Source organism: Psammomys obesus, unplaced genomic scaffold (genome assembly GCF_907164565.1).
Source record: "Psammomys obesus unplaced genomic scaffold, mPsaObe1.curated_primary_1811, whole genome shotgun sequence".
NCBI lineage: Eukaryota > Metazoa > Chordata > Mammalia > Rodentia > Muridae > Psammomys > Psammomys obesus.
In genome coordinates, this window is record NW_026585687.1 from 2,325,472 (window position 1) to 2,345,864 (window position 20,393).

The 20,393-nt window shown below is 37.5% G+C and overlaps 2 long non-coding RNA genes across 3 annotated transcripts in view; one reads left to right on the plus strand and one right to left on the minus strand.

Annotated features, from left to right (window-relative positions):
* LOC129665737 (uncharacterized) overlaps positions 1-13,303 on the plus strand; it is a 59,122-nt gene extending 45,819 nt beyond the window's left edge. Inside the window, exon 4 of the long non-coding RNA XR_008718416.1 lies at positions 9,991-13,303. This is a non-coding gene — a long non-coding RNA (uncharacterized LOC129665737). The remainder of the gene's footprint in view (positions 1-9,990) is intronic.
* Positions 1-20,393, minus strand: part of LOC129665730 (uncharacterized) — a 228,193-nt gene that overhangs the window by 23,403 nt on the left and 184,397 nt on the right. The gene's annotated exons all lie outside the window — the stretch shown is intronic.

Here is a 20,393-nt window from a genome sequence, read left to right on the forward strand (position 1 = left end):
AATCTTTCACTTTGGTGTGAAAGATTTTAGTCTCTAGCATTATATCTTAATTTTGTTTATTCTATCTTATATTATCATTATAGTTTATGCTGTTTTATGATTTTATGTAGTCATATATTAGTCATTGCTATTACATTTTGTGACTTCATGTCATTTAAAAGAATAAACCTTTCCACAGACTTTAACTATAAAATATCCATATTTGTTTTGTTATCTATTATGTTAGTTATGCGTAGTGATGGGGTCTAGTATGATATTTTTATACATGTATGAGTGTATCTTACCATGTTTACCACCCTAATTACACTCTTTATCCCTTTCTCACACAGATTCTCTTCTTTTCAACTAGCTCCCTTTTAACTTTTTTGTACGGTCCCATAGGTTTCATTAGGCTTGATTACAGGTAAATAGGTGCCAATCATTAACTGCCTTTGTGAGGGATGGGACCTCATCTCCCCTATTCATGGTGAAGTATTGATAGGGCAGATTAATCAGGTGCAAGTCTTAGTGACCTAATCACAGCTGCTGTGAATTCAAGAGTGCAATGGCTGTGTCGAGCCCAGAAGACAGTGTTTCATAATCCTCCACTCATTCCTCCAGCTCTTCCATTTCTACCATCTTCTCTTCTGTGAAGTTCCTGAACCTTGGAAGGGTGACAGAGATGTCCCATTTTTGGCTACACATTCAACAGTTATTCATTCTCATCACTTTGACCAGTTATATGCAGTTGCTGCGGCTGGCTGCAATAAAAAGAAGTTTCTCTAACCAAAGCTACATTAACAGCTACATTAATATATACACATAATGTATATGTGTATACATCATTTAGAAAGCAAGTTGACAAGGCACATTACGTCCAATCAGCAGGAACTATGACATGTCAAGGGACTTTTGACATACCAGATGTGAGTTTCCTACTGTGGAATGGGCCTCAAATTTATTTAGAAAGTGGTTTGTTACTGTCTTAGTTATTTTTTTTTTGTTTTCATGGTATACCCTAACAAAAAATAACTCAAGGAATAGAGGGGTTTATTTTGGTTTATAGTTCATCATAATGGTGAAGAAATGACATCAGGCAGGAAAGACATGGTAGGAATTAGGAAGTGGTTTGGTCATATTGTAGTCATACTTAGAAAGCAGAAAATGAACAAGAAGTGGGGCCTGGGTTATAAAATTTTAAAGTATGCAACCACTTTCTCTAGTGAGTCTCCACCTCCTAAAGGTTCTATGACTTTCCCAAACAGTGTTCTCATATGGGTACCAAGTATTCAAATGTGAGACTATAAAAGACTTTTCACATTTGCCACAACCTTTAGTTCCTGCCTCTAGAGGTTCATGGCCCATTCTTGATTCAAAATGCATTCAGTCCAACTTCAAAAGTCCCTAGAGTCTTTAATAGTTTCAAAGCCCAAAGTCCCTTTTGAGAATCAAGACACTCTCCTAACTGTAACCCTGTGGAATTACATGCTTTTCGTATACAATGACACAGGTAAACATTCCTTTTCAAAACGGGAAGAATTCGGAGGAATTGCAAAGAAAGATCTGACCAAAGCAAAATCAAAACCTAGAAGGGAAAACACCAAATTCTGCAACTACATGTCCAGCATCTGAGACTCAACAGAATCATCTTAGCTCCAAAGGGCTTAGGGTAGATTTGTCCTCAGTCTCTGCTGCCTATGGCATATAAAGCCTCTCAGGCACAACCCACACTGTATGTGGCTTGTATTCAGTGGAACGCATGTCATTCTGGCTCCTCCAACATCCTCAATACAATTTAAGCCTCACCTTCACAGCTTCATCCAGTTGCTTATCAGGGCCTCCTAACAAGTAGGTACTCTTATTCAACCACAGATTGCTAGGCCTTCAGTGACTCTCTGAAACCATGGTCCAAGACTCAGGAATCCCTCTGTCTTGCGTCATTCAGGGCCCCAAAGCCAGGACACCGGCAACACTACCAAATTCTACTGCCACCTGAATGTGGACCTACTTCCCATTGTATCACAGTCACATCAGCTTCTGTGTGCTCACACTGGGAAACACTTCTTGGGTAACTGCTTTTCAGAAATGCAAAGCTCCTTCAGCGTTCTGAGTTCAGCAATAGGGTCTGTATTAGTTACTTTTCAGTTGTCAGGATAAAGCACCATGACCACAAACAACTTATGGAAGAGCCATTTAGGCTTACAGTTTCAGAAGGATAAGGGCCAATCATGGTAGGAAGGTATGGCAACAAACTGCAGGCGTGGTTGCAGGAACAAAATACGGAGAGCCCATATCTTTTATGGCAAGCAGAGATAGATAAGGTAAACTAGAAGTGGCATGGGACTTTGAATACAAAAGCCCACCTCCATTTATTTACTTTCACCAGCAAGGGTGTACAATCTAAACCTTCCCAAACAGTGCTACCAAATGACAAATACATGTTCAAGTGTATGAGTCTACGAGGAAGGGCATTCTCATTCAAACCACTCTAGGGTCTTACCATTTCATTTTGATAGCCAACTTGGAGGAGTCATCTCCCTTCTTCTGCTATGCTTTCTGGGGACTGAACTGATATAACCAGGCTTGTGGAACAAGAGATTTGACTGCCTTAGCCGTCTTGCCAGCCTGGGTCCTCTAGTCTAATTCACTAATTTGCAAATCTGTTTCTGTTTCAGTACCATATTACCAATTGTGATGGGAATTGCGTTGAATTGTATATTGCTTTGTGTAGGATAACCAATTTTACAATATTATTTTTCTAACCCATGGACATGAGAGTTCTTCCATCCTCTACTACCTTCCTTAATTATGTTTTTTAGTGTTTTAATGTTTTCACTCTAGAGGTCTTTCAATTCCTTGGTCAGATTTATTCCAAAATATTTTTAGGCTATTATAAATAGGATTGTTTCCCCCCTTTTTATTAATTACAGTGTTTACTTTGTATCCCAGCTATAGCACCCTCCTTAATTTCCTCCCAATCCTACCCTTCCTCCCTCATCTCCTCCCATGCCCCTCTCCAAGTCCACTGATAAGGAAGGTCCTCCTCCCCTTCCCTCTGACCCTAGTCTATCAGGTCTCATCAGGACTGGCTGCATTGTCTTCCTCTGTGGCCTGGTAAGCCTGCTCCTCCCGCCCCCAGGAGGAAGTGATCAAAGAGCAGGCCAATCAGTTCATGTCAGAGACAGTCCTTGTTCCCATGATTAGGGAACCAACTTGGATACTGGGCTACCATGGGCTACATATGTGCAAGTGTTCTAGGTTATCTCCATGCATGGTCCTTGGTTGCAGTATACGTCTCAGAAAAGACCCTTGGGCCCTGATATTTTGGTTCTGTTGTTCTCCTTGTGGAACTCCTGTCCCTTCCAGGTCTTTCTCTTTCCCCCTTCTTTCATAAGATTCCCTGCACTCTGCTCAAAGTTTGGCTATAAGTCTAAGCATCTGCTTTGATACCCTGCTGGGTAGAGTCTTTCAGAGGCCTTCTGTGGTAGGCTGTTGTCCTGTTCCCTGTTTTCTCCTTCTTCCGATGTCCATCCTGTTTGCCTTTCTGAGTGAGGATTGATCATCTTACTCAGGGTCCTCCTTCTTGCTTAGCTTCATAAATAGGATTGTTTACATGATTTTTTTTATTTGTGTGTTTGTTATTGGCATGTAGAAAAGCTAATGGTTTCTATGTATTACTTTTGAATTGTGCCACTTTACTGAGTGTTTATTAACTTCAAGGTTTTGTGTGTGTGTGTGTGTGTGTGAGAGAGAGAGAGAGAGAGAGAGAGAGAGATCTTTAGGGTCTGTAATGTATAGAATCATATCACTTGAAAATAAACTCATTATTTACTTATTCCTTTCCAATTTTATTTCATTCTACATCCGAATTTTACTGTTTTAAGACTTCAAGCATTACACTGAAAAAAGTGAAGAAAGTGAGCACTCTTGACTTGTTCCTAATATGAGTATAAATGTTTTGAGTTTTTCCTAATATACCATGATGTTGCCTACAGGCTTTCATATATAACCTTTATTATGTTGAAATATGCTCTATCGCATTTTAATCTACTCAGCGATTTTATCATCAATCTTTTTTTTGAAACAGGGTCCGACTAGGTAGGTCTGGCTGTTCTGGAACTTACTCTGTAGACCAAGCTGGACTGGAACCTACCTGTGCTTTCCAAATGCTTGAATAAAAGGTGTGAGCCACCATGCCCAGATTTTATCATGATTTTTTTATTTTGTCGAAGGCCTTTTTTATATGTAGTTAGATAATTGTGTGATTTTTTTCCTTGAGTCTACTTACACAATATATTATTTATGAGCTTTGATATCAAAAGCCTCGCTTATAACATTATGTTTACTGATTTGCATATGTTAAAATATCCCTGTAACATTGGAATGGAGTCAACGTGGTCATGGTGAATGATCTTCTTGGTGTATTTTTGAATTGGAAAATGTTTGCATCGCCATCAGAGAAACTGGCCAATAATTTTTTTTGACCTACCAACATTAGATTATATCCAACTAGAAATGTATCTATTTCTTTTAGATTTTTCAGTTTAGTGGATTATAAGTTTTTGTGGTATATCCTTATGATCTTCTGAATTTTGTTTGTATCTGTTGTAATATATCCCTTCTTATTCCTGGTTTTATTGATTTGAATCTTTTCCCTTTCTTTTGATTAGTTTGGCTAAAGTTTTGCTGATCTTGTTTATCTTTTCAAAAAACAAATTCTTTTTTTTCTTTGAATTTTTGTGTTTTTCTCACCTCTATTTCAACAATTTTTACATTGTTATTAATTATTATTTTTATCTATTGCATTTGATCTTGGCTCCTTCTTATCTTCCATTGCCCAAAGGCACATCATTTTTTGTGTTTATTTATTTTCTGTTTTGTTTTGTTTTTAGGATTGCTATAGTTTTCTCCAAAATCCTATTTTGATAGATTTTATACAACAAATTGTATAAAATGTAATAGGGCATTTTTGACACATCTTTTTTTACAGCTTTTGGGTCATTACTTTGTTTTGCAGATTTATGGGATCTTAACTTTTTATTTATTTACTTGTTTATTGATTGATTATAATTTATTCACTTTTTATCCCTGATGCAGCCCCCTCTCTTGTCTCCTCCCAGTTCTAACCACCCTTCCTCTTCTCCCCCTATGCCCTTTCCTTAGTCCCCTGATAGGGGAGGACTTCCTCTTCTTCTGTCTAATCCTAGCTTATCAGATCTCATCAGGATTGGTTGCATAGTCTTCCTCTGTGGCTGGCAAGCCTGCACCCCTAGGGGGAGATGATCAAAGAGCTGACCACTGAGGTCATGACAGAGACAGCCCTGATTCCCTTACTAGGGAACCCACTTGAAAACTGAGAAGCCTATGGGCTTTCTCTGAACAGGGGGTCTAGGTCTTCTCCATGCAAGTTGCTCGGTTGGAGTATCAGTCTCTGCAGGACCCCTTGGCCCAGGTTTTTTGGCTCTGTTGGTCTCCTTGTGAAGTTCCTGTACTCTCCAGGTCTTTCTCTCTCCTTCTTCTTCCATAAGGTTTCCTGCACTCTGCCCAAAGTTTGGCTACAAGTCTCAGTATCTCCTATGATACCCTGGTGGATAGAGTATTTCAGAGGTCCTGTCTCTTACTTCCTGTATCTATCATGTTTGCCCTTCTGGGTGAGGTTTCAGCCTCTCCTCTAGGGTCCTTGTTGTTTAGCTTCTTTGGGACTATAGGTTTTAGTATGTTTACCATATATTATATTTCTAATATCCACTTATAAGTGAGTATATACCATATGTGTCTTTCTGCTTCTGGGTTACCTCACTCAGGATAATCTTTTCTAGTTCCCACCATCTGCCTGCAAATTTCATGATTTCTTTCTTTTTAATTGCTGAGTAGTATTCCATTGTATAAATGTACCACACTTTCTGTATCCATTCCACCGTTGAGGGACATCTAGGTCGTATCCAGATTTTGGCTATTATTAATAAAGCTGCTATAAACATAGTTGAGCAAATGTCCTTACTGAATGGTGGGTCATTTTTTATGTGTATGCCTAGGAATGGTATAGCTGGATCTTGAGGTAGCAGAATTTCTAATTTTCTGAGAAAGTGCCATATTAATTTTCATATGGATTTCCAAAGTGGTTGTACAAGGTTACATTCCCACCAGCAATAGAGGAGGGTTCCCAGTTCTCCATAACCTCTCCATCACTTTGTATATTAGACGTTCTGATGGGTGTGAGGTGAAATCTCAGGGTCATTTTGAGTTGCAGCTCCTTGATGATTAAGGAGGTTGAGCATTTCCTTAAGTGTATCTCTGCCATTTGATATTCCTCTATTGAGAATTTTCTGTTTAGCTTTATACACAATTTTTTATTGGATTACTTGGTTTATGGTGTTTAACTTCTTGAGTTTTCTATATATTCTGGATATTAGCACTCTGTCAGATGTAGGACTAGTGAAGATCTTTTTCCAGTCTGTAGGCTGTCATTTTGTTCTGATGGCAGTGTCTTTTGCTTTACAGAAGCTTTTCAGTTTCATGAGGTCTCATTTATTAATTGTTCATCTTAGAGCCTGAAGGCACACCATTTTTAAGAAATATAGGCTCATATAAATATTAACTCTCCTCTTACGACAGTTTTTATTGTATCACATATCACGTATGATTTGCTACAATTTAAAATATTTTTCTTTATATTCCAGGAATTTTTAAATTTCTTGATTTTTTTCAATGATCCATTCATCATTCAATAAGGTGTTGTTTAAACTCCCTGAGTTTGTGTACTTTTTTCTTGCTATTGATTTCTGACTTCATTCCATTATGTTCAAATAAAATGCAAGAAGTTATTTCAATTTTCCTGTATTTGCTAAAATGTGTGTTACATCTTTATGTGTGATCTACTTGAGAGAAAGTTCCATGGGATGCCGAGAAGAATGTATATTCTGATGGGGTCTGGATGGGATGATCAGTACATGTCTCTCAAATTCATTTGATCCATTATATTATTTAACTCTGATGTTTCTGTTTAATTTTTGTCAGGATGACCTATCTATTGATGAGAGTGGAATATTGAAATCACTCGGTATTACTGTGTTGGGATCAGTTTGTGACTTTATCTCTAATAGAATTTTGATTTATGAAATTTGGTATACCCATATTTAGTGCATGTATGTTTAGAGTTGCAATGTCAGCCGGGCATGGTGGAACACATTTGTAATTCTAGCACTCGGGGAGTCAGATCTTTGTGAGTTCATGCCAGCCTGCTCTACAAAGCAAGTTCAGGACAACCAAGGCTACACAGAGAAGCCCTGTCTCAAAAAACAAACAACAACAAAAAAATTGTAATGTCCTCTTGATGGGTTTTTCCTTTAATCAATATTAAGTGATATTTTATATCTCTTTTTACTAGTTTTGTTTTAAAATCTGCTTTTTCAGATATTAGATTATCAGTACCTGCTTGTTTCTGAGTTCCATTTGCTTAGAATTCATTTTCCCATCCCTTCACTTCAAAGTGAAATGTGTTTCTCTGAGGTGGCAAATAGAGGATGTACATACATACATACATACATACATACACATACATATATATTAATCCAAAATGCTAGTCTGTCTTTTGATTTGGTAATCAAGACTATGAATGTTCAGGGTTATTACTGAAAGGTATGTGTTGCTCCTTGTCATTTTGTTGGTTTTATAGTGTTTGGTGTTTCATTATTCCTGATTTTCTTAATTACTGTTCCAGCATCATTTCTCCATATAGCCTCTTGGTTGTATTTATTCTCTGCAGACCAAAGAATTTCTTCCAGCATCATCGCTAGAGCTACCTTTGTAGTAATAAATTGTTTTAGCTTACTTTTATTATGGATTTTTTCCTTAACCATGACAAGGTTTTGCTGTGGTATAATACCTTTGGTTGGCAACCATAGTATTTTAGGAATTGAAATATATGATTCCAAGTCCTTCTGGCATTTAAAATTTTGTTGAGGATTCAACTTTTGCTGTGATGGCCTTTCTTTTTTTAATTAAATTTTTATTTTTTATATTAGTTACAGTTTATTTACTTTGTATCCCAGCTGTAACTCCTTCCCTCATTCCCTCCTAATCCCACGATCCTTCCCTCATCTCCTCCCTGCCCCTCTCTAAGTCCACTGATGGAGGAGGTCCTGCTCCCCTTCCATATGACCCTAGTTTATCAGGTCTCTTCAGGACTGGCTACATATGTCCTCCTCTGTGGCGTAGCAAGGCTGTTGTTCCCTCCGAGAGTAGGGGGAGGTCAAAAAGGCAGCCATTGAGTTCATGTTGGAAATAGTCCCTGTTCCCCTTACTAGGGAACACACTCGGATACTGAGCAGCCATGGGCTACACCCAGGCAGGGGTTCTAAGTTATATCCATTAATGGTCCTTGATTGGGAAAACAGTCTCAGAAAAGACCCTTGTTCCCAGATATATTTGGACCGTGTGGAGCTCCTGTCCTCTCCAGGTCATACTAACTCCCCTTCTTTCATATGATTCCCTGCATTCTGCCCAAGGTTTGGTTATGAGTATCAACATCAGCTTTGATACAATGTTAGGTAAAGTCTTTCAGGGGCCCTCTGTCCTGTTACTTATTTTCTCCTACTTCCAATGTCCATCCCATTTGTCTTTCTAAGTGAGGATCGATCATCTTATCCCAGGTGCTCCTTCTTATTTATCTTCTTTAGGTGTACAGATTTTAGTATGTTTATCCTCTTATAGGTCTAGTATCCACTGATAAGTGAGTATATACTGTGTGTGTCTTTCTGCTTCTGGAATACCTCACTCAGGATGATATTTTCTAGATCCTAGGATCAAAGACCTCAACATAAAACCAGACACACTAAACCTGTTAGAAGAAAAAGTGGGGAAGAGCCTAGAACTCATTGGCACAGGAGACAACTTTCTGAACAATAACATCACAGACTCTAAGAGCAACAATCAATAAATGGGACCACATGAAACCAAAAAACTTCTGTAAAGCAAAAGACACCGTGGTCAGAACAAAATAACAGCCTACAGACTGGGAAAGGATCTTCACCAACCCTGTATCTGACAGAGGGCTTATATCCAGAATATATAAAGAAATAAAGAAGTTAAAAAGCAAAAAAAGCAAGCAATCCAATTAAAAATGGGGTATGAAGCTAAACAGAGAATTCTCTATAGGGGAATATAGAATGGCAGAGAAACACTTACAGAAATGCTTAACAGTCTTAGTCATCAGAAAGATGCAAATCAAAATGACCTTGAGATTTCACCTTATACCCATCAGAATGGCTAAGATCAAAAACTCAAGTGACAACACATGCTGGAAAGGTTGTGGAGAAAGGGGAACCCTCCTCCATTGCTTGTGGGAAGGTAAACTTGTACAACCACTTTGGAAATCAATCTGGCACTTTCTCAGACAATTAGGAATAGTGCTTCCTCAAAAAGCACTATAGCATTCCTAGGCATATATCCAAAAGCTATAGCATTCCTAGGCATATATCCAAAAGATGCTCAAGTACACAACAAGGACATTTGCTCAACTATGTTCGTAGCAGCTTTATTCATAATAACCAGAACCTGGAAACAACCCAGATGTCCCTCAATGGAGGAATGGATACAGAAATTAATTGTACATTTCCCCAATGGAATACTACTCAGCAATTAAAAACAAGGAAATCATGAAATTTGCAGGCAAGTGATAGGCCTTCTTTATATATAATGTAGTGCTTCTCTCCTGAAGCTTTAAATATCTCTCTTTGTTTTGTATATTTAGTGATTTAAGTGCAGTAGATGTGGAGAGTTTCCTCTTCTTTTCTTTGTCTTGTCATTTTGTGTTTATATGCCCCCTGTACTTGGATGGGTACTTCTTTTCATAGATTTGCAAAAATTTCCATTACAATATGGCTAAAAAAAATTCCTGTGCTGTTGTCATGGACTTCTTTTATACTCACAATTTATAGATTGTATCTTTTCCTGGTATCCCAAAGATATTATATGTTTCATTAATGTTTTTATTTATCTATCTCATCACAGGAGGAAGAATCCAGTAACACCTGGGGTGGTCTTCTGTGACTAGACTGTGCTGAGAAGACCACAGGAGACGGAAGCAGACGGACTCTGGTATCCACTCAGCCTACCTCAGCTCTCCCAGGACAGGGTCTGGCTCTCAGCAGCCCACAGCACTCCACTGGGTGACCCGAGGCAGGAAGAATCAACTTGTCTGAACCAAAGACCCTTTCTGCCCATTCACTTTGGGGCCCTGCTCCTCTGAATGTTCCAATTCACTTATCTTTTCTTAAAGCTCTTGTGTTGTGTCTCCCACATGATCCATTCTCAGTTTTTTGTTTCTTTATTGAATTCCATTTTCATATATTTTATTTTTTATTTCATTCAGATGTTTGTGTTCTTTTGAAATTCATCTAGAAACTATGTACTCTTATTTTTAAACATATCTATTATTCTTTTGGATTCTTTTTAATTTCATTTAATTCACTGGCATTTGTCCCATTTTTGTGGAATGCATTGTAAATGTTGTTTTTATTTCTTCAGAGTAAGGGGATGAGATGAGAGCCATATACAAGCTGTATGAATACACGGCTTGGGTTAAGCTGGAGCATTTCTTTGTCTTTTCTAGCCATCCCTAGGCCAAGGCCTGGAAGCTTCTAACCTCTGTACAATTTATTGTTCTGTAAACCTAGACCATAAAGGCTTCAGCTTCTAGCCTCTGTCTGCTAACTTGGCCTAGAATGTTTAATAAGCTCACCCTTTCTGGTTCTGTCTGAACTCTGGCTGGCTGGCTCAACTCAGCTGTTCTGGCTCAACTCCTCTCCAAGAAAACTGATTCAAATTGGCTTTTCTCAGCTTCTGATTGAATTGCACTGCTTGGAAAAACTGCCTCTGTACTGCACAAACTGAACTGCACTGACTACACGACCTGAATGAAACTGCATGAACTGAACTAAACTGAACTGTCCTATACTCCTAAACTCTAAACTCTACTGTTCTGTCTCCATGAATTCTACTGTACTCCTGTACTGTATTCTTCTTCCTCTGTACTGTACTATCTCTCAGACTCTGCCTGCTCTTTTTTTTCTTTTCTTTTCTTTTTTTTAATTATTTATTCACTTTATATCCCAATCATAATATCCTCCCTTGTCTCCTCCTTGGCCCACCCTCTCTCACTTTTGCTCTCTATCCACCTCCTCTGCACCACAGAAAGGGTGAACCCTCCTTCTCTAACCCTAATCCTAGCCTATCAAGTTTCATCAGAACTGCCTTTATCCTCTTCCTCTGTGGCCTGGTAAGGCTGCCCCACCAGGGGAAATGATCAAAGAGCGGGCAACCTAATCCATGTCAGAGATAACCCCTGCTCCCCTTACTAGGGAATCCACATGGAGACTGAGATGCTTCTGGGCTACATCTAAGCAGTGGGTCTAAGTCCTGTCCATGTATGGTCCTTGGTTGGTACATCAGTTTCTGCAGGGCCCCCTGTGCCCAGATTTGTTGGCTTTGTTGGTCTCCTAGTGGGGCTCCTGGCCCCTCCTGGCCCTTCTATCACCCTACTTTTCCATAATACTCCCTGCACTCTGCCCAACTAGAAAAGATCATCCTTAGTGAGGTAACCCAGAAGCAGAAAGACACTAATGGTATATACTCACTTATAATATGATATTAGCCATGTAATACAGGATAACCATACTAAAATCCACAGACCTAAATAAACTAAATAACAAGGAGGACCCTAGGGAGGATAATTAATTCTTGCTCAGAAGGACAAATAGAATAGACACCAGAAGCAGTTGAAGAGAGGGACCCTACCATAGATATCTTCTGAAAGACTCCATCCACCAGGGGATGGACGCATATGCTGCCTGCTTCTAAGTAGCCTCTCTTTTGTGAGAGTTGAGCGTATCCTATATCTGACTCATTCTGTCAAATCTTTCTCCATTTGTCACATTTTCTGCCTCCCAATTAGATAGCATTGTTTGAAATTAAAGGTGTGTACTAAGGGTGTGTTTCATTCTACCCAGACCATACTATAATCCAGGGTGTCTTTCTGCTTCTGGGATACCTCACTCAGGATGATCTTTTCTAGATCACACCATTTGCCTGCAAATTTCATGATTTCCTTGTTTTTAATTGCTAAGTGGCATTCCATTGTGTAAATGTACAATTAATTTCTGTATCCATTCCTCCACTGAAGGACATCTGGGTTGTTTCCAGGATCTGGTTATTATAAATAATGATGCTATGAATATGGTTGAACATGAATGTCCTTGTTGTGTACTTGAGCATCTTTTGGATATAAGCCTAGAAGTGGTATAGCTGGGTCTTGATATAGCTCTATTCCTACTTTTCTGAGAAAGTGCCAGATTAATTTCCAAAGTGGTTGTACACGTTTACCTTCCCACAAACAATGGAGGATCGTTCCCCTTCTCCACATCCTCTCCAACATGTGTTGTCACTTGAGTTTTTAGCCATTCTAATGGGTGTAAGGTGAAATCTCAGGGTCATTTTGACTTGCATTTCCCTGCTGACTAAGGATGTTGAGCATTTCTTTAAGTGTTTCTCTGCCATTTTATATTCCTCCACAGAGAATTCTCTGTTTAGCCCTGTACCCCATTTTTAAATTGGATTACATGATGTGTTGCTTTTTAACTTCTTTAGTTTTTTATATATCCATGTTTTAAATAGAAAAAATATGTTGGAATAAAAAAAATTAGAATGTCAGGCATGGTAGTGCATGTGTTTAATCCCAGTACTTGGGAGGCAGAAACAAGAGAATCTCTGTGAGTCTGAGGCCAGTCTGGCATACTGAGAGCATTTCAGGACAGCCAGGGCTACATAGAGGGTCCCTATCTCAAAAGCAAAACAACAATAAAATAGATGGACTTTTACGTCTGTAAGACACAGATGCCAGTTGGTTTCAGGAGTAAACAATTAGGTGGCCCAAGAAAAGCACCAACGGGGTCCAATACAGAATGAAAAGATTTCATTCTTCATACCAGTTTTTTTTTTTTTTTAAGAAGGGAAGTTCAGTACAGCTGTGTGAATAGGAAGAGTTTTCCTAATTAAAAGGCACAGGGGACATCACTGTGAGGAAAGTCTTGACTGCTTTTGAGAAGTGGTGTGACATGATATGGATTCTATCTTTATATAATTTTGTCTAAATCTCAACTGCAATAATAAACATTTAAAATGAATGATTTGCTTCTGAAATGTAAACAGGAATGATGAGTGACAAACCTACTAAATATGAAAGTGTTAATGCACAAATGAAATGTTTGGTATAAACACAGAGCTGTTCTGACAGAATATGGAAACAAAGTTATAAAATGTGTATAAGTTTATATAATTTATTTTACATAATTTAAGTAAATATTTCAAATAATTTAAGAAGCTTTGGACTAACTGATCATTGCATACTTTGAAATAAATTGATTTACCTTATTTATTATACACGAATAAATCCACATTTATTTTAAACAGTTGTTAAAAAAGTAAATATAGACCACAAGAGCTGTTTTTGTTTTTTTTCATGATGCTCCAATATGGTATGTCAGAGATCCTAGAGAATAATCCTGGGAAAACCTGCAGAAAAACTATCAAAAGAACAGTAGACTCTGAACAACTGGAAAGTGGGCAAATATAATTCAGCAACAGAATCAGCTGGCAGGAATGTTGAGAAAAACCCTTTCCCTTGGTACTGGGTGCTCAGCACTAGGCAACTAACAGCAAAAAATAAGATGCCATTTCATCAAGATTTCTGAGGAGTGGGATACTTTACAACTCAAGGCCTTCTAAGGAACCAAACTCTCAGAGAAACTCAGGCCAGTGTTGCCAGATCATATGCTGAAACCTGACCAGCAAAACACTGCATAACTGTAGAAAAGGTTCTTTGAGTCAGGTGCACACAGCATTCAGCAAGCTGAAAACCTAGTGGCAACCAAAGTCTACGTGGGAATTTTCATTCTCCAAGCAGCAATGTTGAACATTGAGAATAGCTTCATGGCACCAGGACTAGCATTCACAGCCAGAAACCAAAAGGAATTCACAGAAGTATCATCAGCACCTGACATTCTTCCTGGGAAGCAGTACCCACAGACTAGGATGACATTGTTTATTTGATCATTTAAAAGGGAGAAGAGGAGATCCATCATGGAGGAACTCTCAGTAGAAAGAAAGGCTTCTAGGTGATGGGCAGGGATGGGTGCTGAAACTCTGCATAGAACCCAACAATCAGGTGTAGGTCACTTTTCATATCCTGTATCTACACATAGCTCTATCTCTCTCCCCTACATCCATTTCTTCTTTATTTAACAATTAATGTCAATTTATCAGGCCAAGGAGGAAATGAGAGAGAGAGCATGGGACTGGGAGGGAATGAGGAAGGCCGCTACAGCTGGGATACAAAGTGAATAAACTGTAATGAATATAAAAAATTAAAATTTTAATAAAAAACATGGATATATATCTGTTTACTCTGGCCGAATAAGTACTTTGTTATTGTATACACAAGAGATAATTATAATTTATTTGTAATAAGTATGACTATTCTGTACATTTATAAGATATTTAAAATTTATGCCAGGCAGTGGTGGTACATGCCTTTAATCCCAGAAGTCAGGAGGCAGAAGTAGGCAGATCTTTGTTAGTCTGTGGCCAACCTGGTCTACATAGTGAGTTCCAAGAAAGCCATGGCTACAAAGGAAAATCTTGTCTCACAAACAAATAAACAATAACAACAACAAAATTAAATTAAATTAAACTTTTTGTCTGTAAGTGCTATTGACTTGTCCTAATTAAAAAAAAATTCTAAACTTTGCTTTAAAAATAAAACAAAACTAATGCCAAATATATGTACACACACACACACACACACACGAAATCAATGAGCCTACAAAATGATCTTTCCTCTATTTTCCTTTATCTTGCTCTCCTTTCTACTCTTCTCCCTTTATGTCTAACTTTTTTTTTCTTCTGTGGTCATGGCTGTTTCTTCAGTAATTTTTCTTTTGGTGGCAGTATTGCTCCACTAAAGAAAAACAATTCTTTCCTCCCGCCCTTGGCTCTTAAAAAACACCTACTCTTTGAACAAGTGTATTTCTCTTGGAGAAAAAACTTGCATCTGGGTCTGGGATTTGCATCTAAGGGAGATTTCCTGGAACCTAATCCTAATAATTGTCTGTCCAGGCTTTCTTGATTATATAGGAAAGGGAGGTCATGCAGCTCCCATGATCTCTGTTTTGTTCTTTTTTTTTTTTTCAGTAATTTTTCCTTGGCTATAAAATATACACCTGCTCATTATAGATAATCTGCAAGCATGTAGAATAGGCTAAATAAGAAAATAAACATCATGTATAATCTCATAAACATCATTAAAGTGCTACTGTTAACAATTGAAACAGTTTTCTCCTATGTGGTTTCTTTGTCTACATTTTGATATAATTGCAATCATATGCTACAAATAAGTATTCTTATTTGTATTACTTATAGAGCATAAGTATGCTTTTTTTAAACTTTAAAAACTAATTCATAATTTAAACAGTTTCTTACCTATGCCTTTTAATACTTGTAGAATTATGTTATATATGTGTAGTATGCACTAATTATATTTTCCTTGACATGATATACTTATGTTGCTTATACATACCATTTTAATTAATGTTTCTATCAAATAGCTAAGCATACTAGGTGATTCCTTCATTGAATATGCAAAATACACTTTAAAAAGTAAAAACCATTGTAATGTGAACAGCGATTGGTTTGAACCAGTGGAAACTTGAACTTCCTCTAATATCTGCACTTCTTCCTTCTCTAGCTGGGATGACATGGTACAGTAGGAAGGTTATTACCCAGACTGGTTCCCAGATGACCCCCAATAATCACTTAACCAATGACCCAGAAGGTATCAGAACACTCTAACATCCAAATAAGTACCATATCTGTTCAATCCCTGGTTTACTTCTCAGCTTAGCTATCCCTAGCTCAACGTTTTTGGTATTCTTATGGTATGAAGAACCTATGACTCATTGGTTATTGCCTATAAATATCCAAAGATATCATTACTAAGCATATTTTAAGAAAAGAATCATCTTCATGCCATGCCATACCTAACTTTAATAAGGCATCACTACCTGTCTCACTTACTACTCCACAAAGAAGCCACTGATTATTTGTGTTTTAAGTCCATTGACTATTTTAGAAATGGGTGAAGGAAAGAAAAAGTAGAAAATAGAGGCACTCACAAAACATTGATATTCTTACAGAATTACAAAAATTCTTGAGTGACTTTTTTAAATGCCAACATGACATGAGGCCAGCAATAACATTTTTTGATGTTTCTTCTGACTGGTATAGTATCAGTCTAGATTACTTTGTCCTGGTGCTTGTTGAACATATGAAACCTTTCATTATTACACTTGTGCCATACAGCTGGGTTTGGTGTGTCCCTCAAGGGCCCATTTTTAAAGGTTGATTCTCAGCTTGGTACTAGTAAAAGGTAGTGGAAACTTAAAATATGTGGCTTTATAGGAGATCAGAGGTTATTTGTGGCATGCCTTTAAATAGAATTGTGGGAACTCAGTTCCTCCTCTGCTTCTTAAGTGTCATGAAGTAAGATATTTTTTTCTGCCACATACTCCTGCTTCCTGTACCACCTCTCTACAGGCTCAAAAGTAGCAGGGCCAACCGACCACGCACTGAGACATCCTAAATTGAAATCTCAAATAAACCTTTTTTTCTTAGTGAGTTGATTTATTTCAGGTAATCAGGTAATTGGCAAATATATCTGCAGATTCCCTTGACCTTTGAATACATTACATTTTCCTTTTTGTATTCTGTCTTTATCTTTAATAATTTATTACCTCATGTTAGTGAGTTCCACAAATTGTTACATGAAGATGGTAAATAATAGATAAATATTTTTGAGCTATCATATATTGGTTTGCTAGAAGTAACACTGCCAGGGTAAAATATGCCCATTAAGAATGAAGTACACAACATAAATGTATTGTCTCATATTTCTTGAGACTACAAATACCAGACATACAACAGCCTTTGTAATTTCTGACGGTATAAGGGAGAACACATTCCATAGCTCTTTACTAGGCTCTTGTGGTTTGCTCACAATTGTTAATATTCTCTGTGCTGTCTTGCCCAAACATCATTGTCACTGTGTACATGTGTCTGTGTTCAAATGTTTTCTTCATATAAAATATAAACCATGTTGAATTAAGGGCCCAATCTGCCTCTACCTACTGTCATCTTAAGTAATAACATGCACAACAATATTATTTCCAAAAAAGGTCAAGTTTTGGTAGATTGGAATTTATAACTTTAACATTCAAATTTGAGAGGGCATAATTTAATATTTCATATGTATTAAGGGGTTTTCACTCATAACTAAATTTTGATTGGTGTGGTGGTTTGCATGAGAATGGCCTCATGAGCATTCATAATTTAAATTCTTGGTCACCAAGGAGTGGCACTATTTGAAAGGATTAGGAGGTGTGGCATTTTTTTGGGGGGGGGAGTGTGTCACTGCAGGTGGACTTTTCAATTTCAAAAAAGCTCATTCCAAGCACAGAGTCTTTCTTCCTTCCTGCTGTCCATGAATCTGGCACTCTCAGCATGATGACAATGCACTCAACTTCTGAAACTGTAAGTAAACCCATTCAGTTGCTTTCTTTTATAAGAATTGCCTTAGTCATGTTGTCTTTTTCACAGCAATAGATCAATGACCAAGAGAAATGGCTATTAAAGTCAAAGACAGAAATAGTTTTCCTGTAGGATGTTGAAAACATCACTCCATTGAATATATATATGTATATATACACATATACTGTACATACATATTACTTTTAAGGTTTTCTACTGAGAAGTCTATATTCATGACTTCTTATGTTTTAACTTTTTCTAGGAGCTTTAATATGCATTTATTAGTGCATTTTTAATTTTACAAAATATTTGGACTTCATTATGACTATATTATGCATATAACTAGGGTTTTCTGATCATATTTATCCCTCCTACTTACTAGCCACACATACTTCTATTCTATTCTTTTACTGGTATATTTTTTTATTCCCTAATAGTTCTTCTTCTGCTTTCATGTCTTTTCTGAATATAATACCAACACCTTAAGTAATAAAGTCAAGAACATAGAGAAGTGTTGCATTAAACCCAAACACTTCTGTACAGCAAAGGGAATAACAGAACTTCTAATATATTTTCTTTGTCCCAAATACTCTGAAATTGAATGTTATTATTTGGTGTAGACCTCTCTTTATCCACAGTTACAGGTATTCTCTAGGTCCTTCTTTTGGGTCTAGAAATCAGCTGTTTCTGTACTGGGATTTTTTTTTTTAATTTTCATTGATTATTTTAAAGATATTACAGAATCACACCATTTCACCCTTTTCTTTCCTCCCCCCAAACCCTCCCATATTCCCCTTCTGGCTTTCTTTCAAATTCATCGCCTCTTTTTTATTAGTTGTTGTTACACACACATACTCATATACATAAACACACACATCTATATTCCTAAATATATAAGTACAATTTACTCAGTCCATGTATTACTTGTGTGTATATATGACTTCAGGTCTGACCATTTGGTATTGGATAATTGATAAGCATGTTCTTCACTGGAGAAGGCTATTTCTCCATCTCTAAATATTTCTTAGTTGCCTGTAGTTCTTTCTGTAGGTTTGAGGTCTCATGGGCTTTCCTGTATCCATATTAGTATGTCTAAAGGTATCATTATTGTTCAGCTAATTTTCAGGTAGTCATATTGGTAAGAATTTATGAAAGACAAATGGGATATGCATTGAACGTATGACAGGAGTCTATCGCAGAAAGCATCTGAAAGACTCTACCTAGCAGTGTTCCAAAGTAGATACCAAGACTCATAACCAAACCCTCAGCAGAGTGCAGGGAATCATATGAAAGAAGGGGAGTTTGATGTGGAAAGGATAGGAGCTCCACAAGGACCAAACATATCTGGGCACAGGGTCTTTTCTGAGATGGACACTCAACCAAAGACCATGAGAGGATAAAACCTAGAACCTCTGCTCGGATGTGACTCGTGATAGCTCAGTAATCAATTGGTTTCCCATAGTAAGGGGAACAAGGACTATTTCTAACAGGAACTCAATGACTGGCTCTTTGACCTCCCCACCTCCCAAGGGAGGAGCAGTCCTGTTAGGCCACAGAGGAGGACTTTGCAGCCAGTCCTGAAAATACCTGACAAAACGGAGTCATATGAAAGGGGAGGAGGTCCTCCCTTTTGGAAAGGGGCAGGGAGGAGATGAGGGAGGGAGGGTGGGATTGGGGAGGGAATGAGGGATACAGCTGGGATACAGAATTAACAAAATGTAACTAATGAGAAAAATAAAATTAAAAAAAAAAGAATTTATGAGTGTAGCTTTTGACATTCCTAGGAGACACAGTCTCACAGGAAACTCTCTGGTCCTCTGGATCTTACAATCTAGCTAGTCCCTCTTCCTCAGTGTTCCATAAGCTTTAGATGTTGGAGTTGTTTTGTAGGTGTATCTGTTGGGATTGGGTTCTACAACAGTAAATTTTGATTAGCTGTGATTTTCTGTAATGGTCCTTGTTTTTTTTGCAAAGAGGTATCTCTTGATAAGGGATGAGAATTAAGCTTATATGTGGGCATAGAGACAAGTATTTAGAATGTAGTTAGGGATTATGCTGATTTAATAAATTAGTGGTTGTAGGTTCTCCTCCAAGATCCATGGCTTCATTAACCCCAGGTACTTAGTAAGGTTTCCAGTACCAGGTTTTGTTTTCCTCTTATTGAATGAGTCTTAAGTCCAATTAGAGAGCTGTTGCTTATTGCCCAGGTATGCATACCACTATTGCACCTTTCTTGAAATTTTAGGTGATGTGATTATTTCTCTGTGGCAATTTTCACTGTTTTCTTTCTGTAATGCCAATTATATAGATGTTAGATCTTATGAACTAGTCTTTGAAATTATAAAATGATTTGATATAGATTTAAACAGAAGAAAAACAGGAGAAATCAGGTTGTCGAACTTCTTCCCTGAAACAAATAAAAATTTACATTTTTATGTGGGTCAATACAATGAATTCATTCAATGAGTAGTCCTGTCTAATACTATTGTACCAATTAATGGTCATAGGAATGAAATAACCCAACTTTCATAATCATTGTCTCCAAGGAACATGTTGGATTCTTCTGGAATGCAAAAGTTGTTCTTTCTACTTCAATACACAGCAAGTTAAATTCACATATCCATTATGGGGGAAAATAAAACTAAATGAGAGAGTAGAGACTAGGGGGAAAAACTTTCTATCCTCCTTCATGACTCACAATCCTATCTGTCCTTATTCATCACCTATCATTTATTACAAATCTTACTTTTAAAGACTTGTTTAAATCCCAAAAGCAA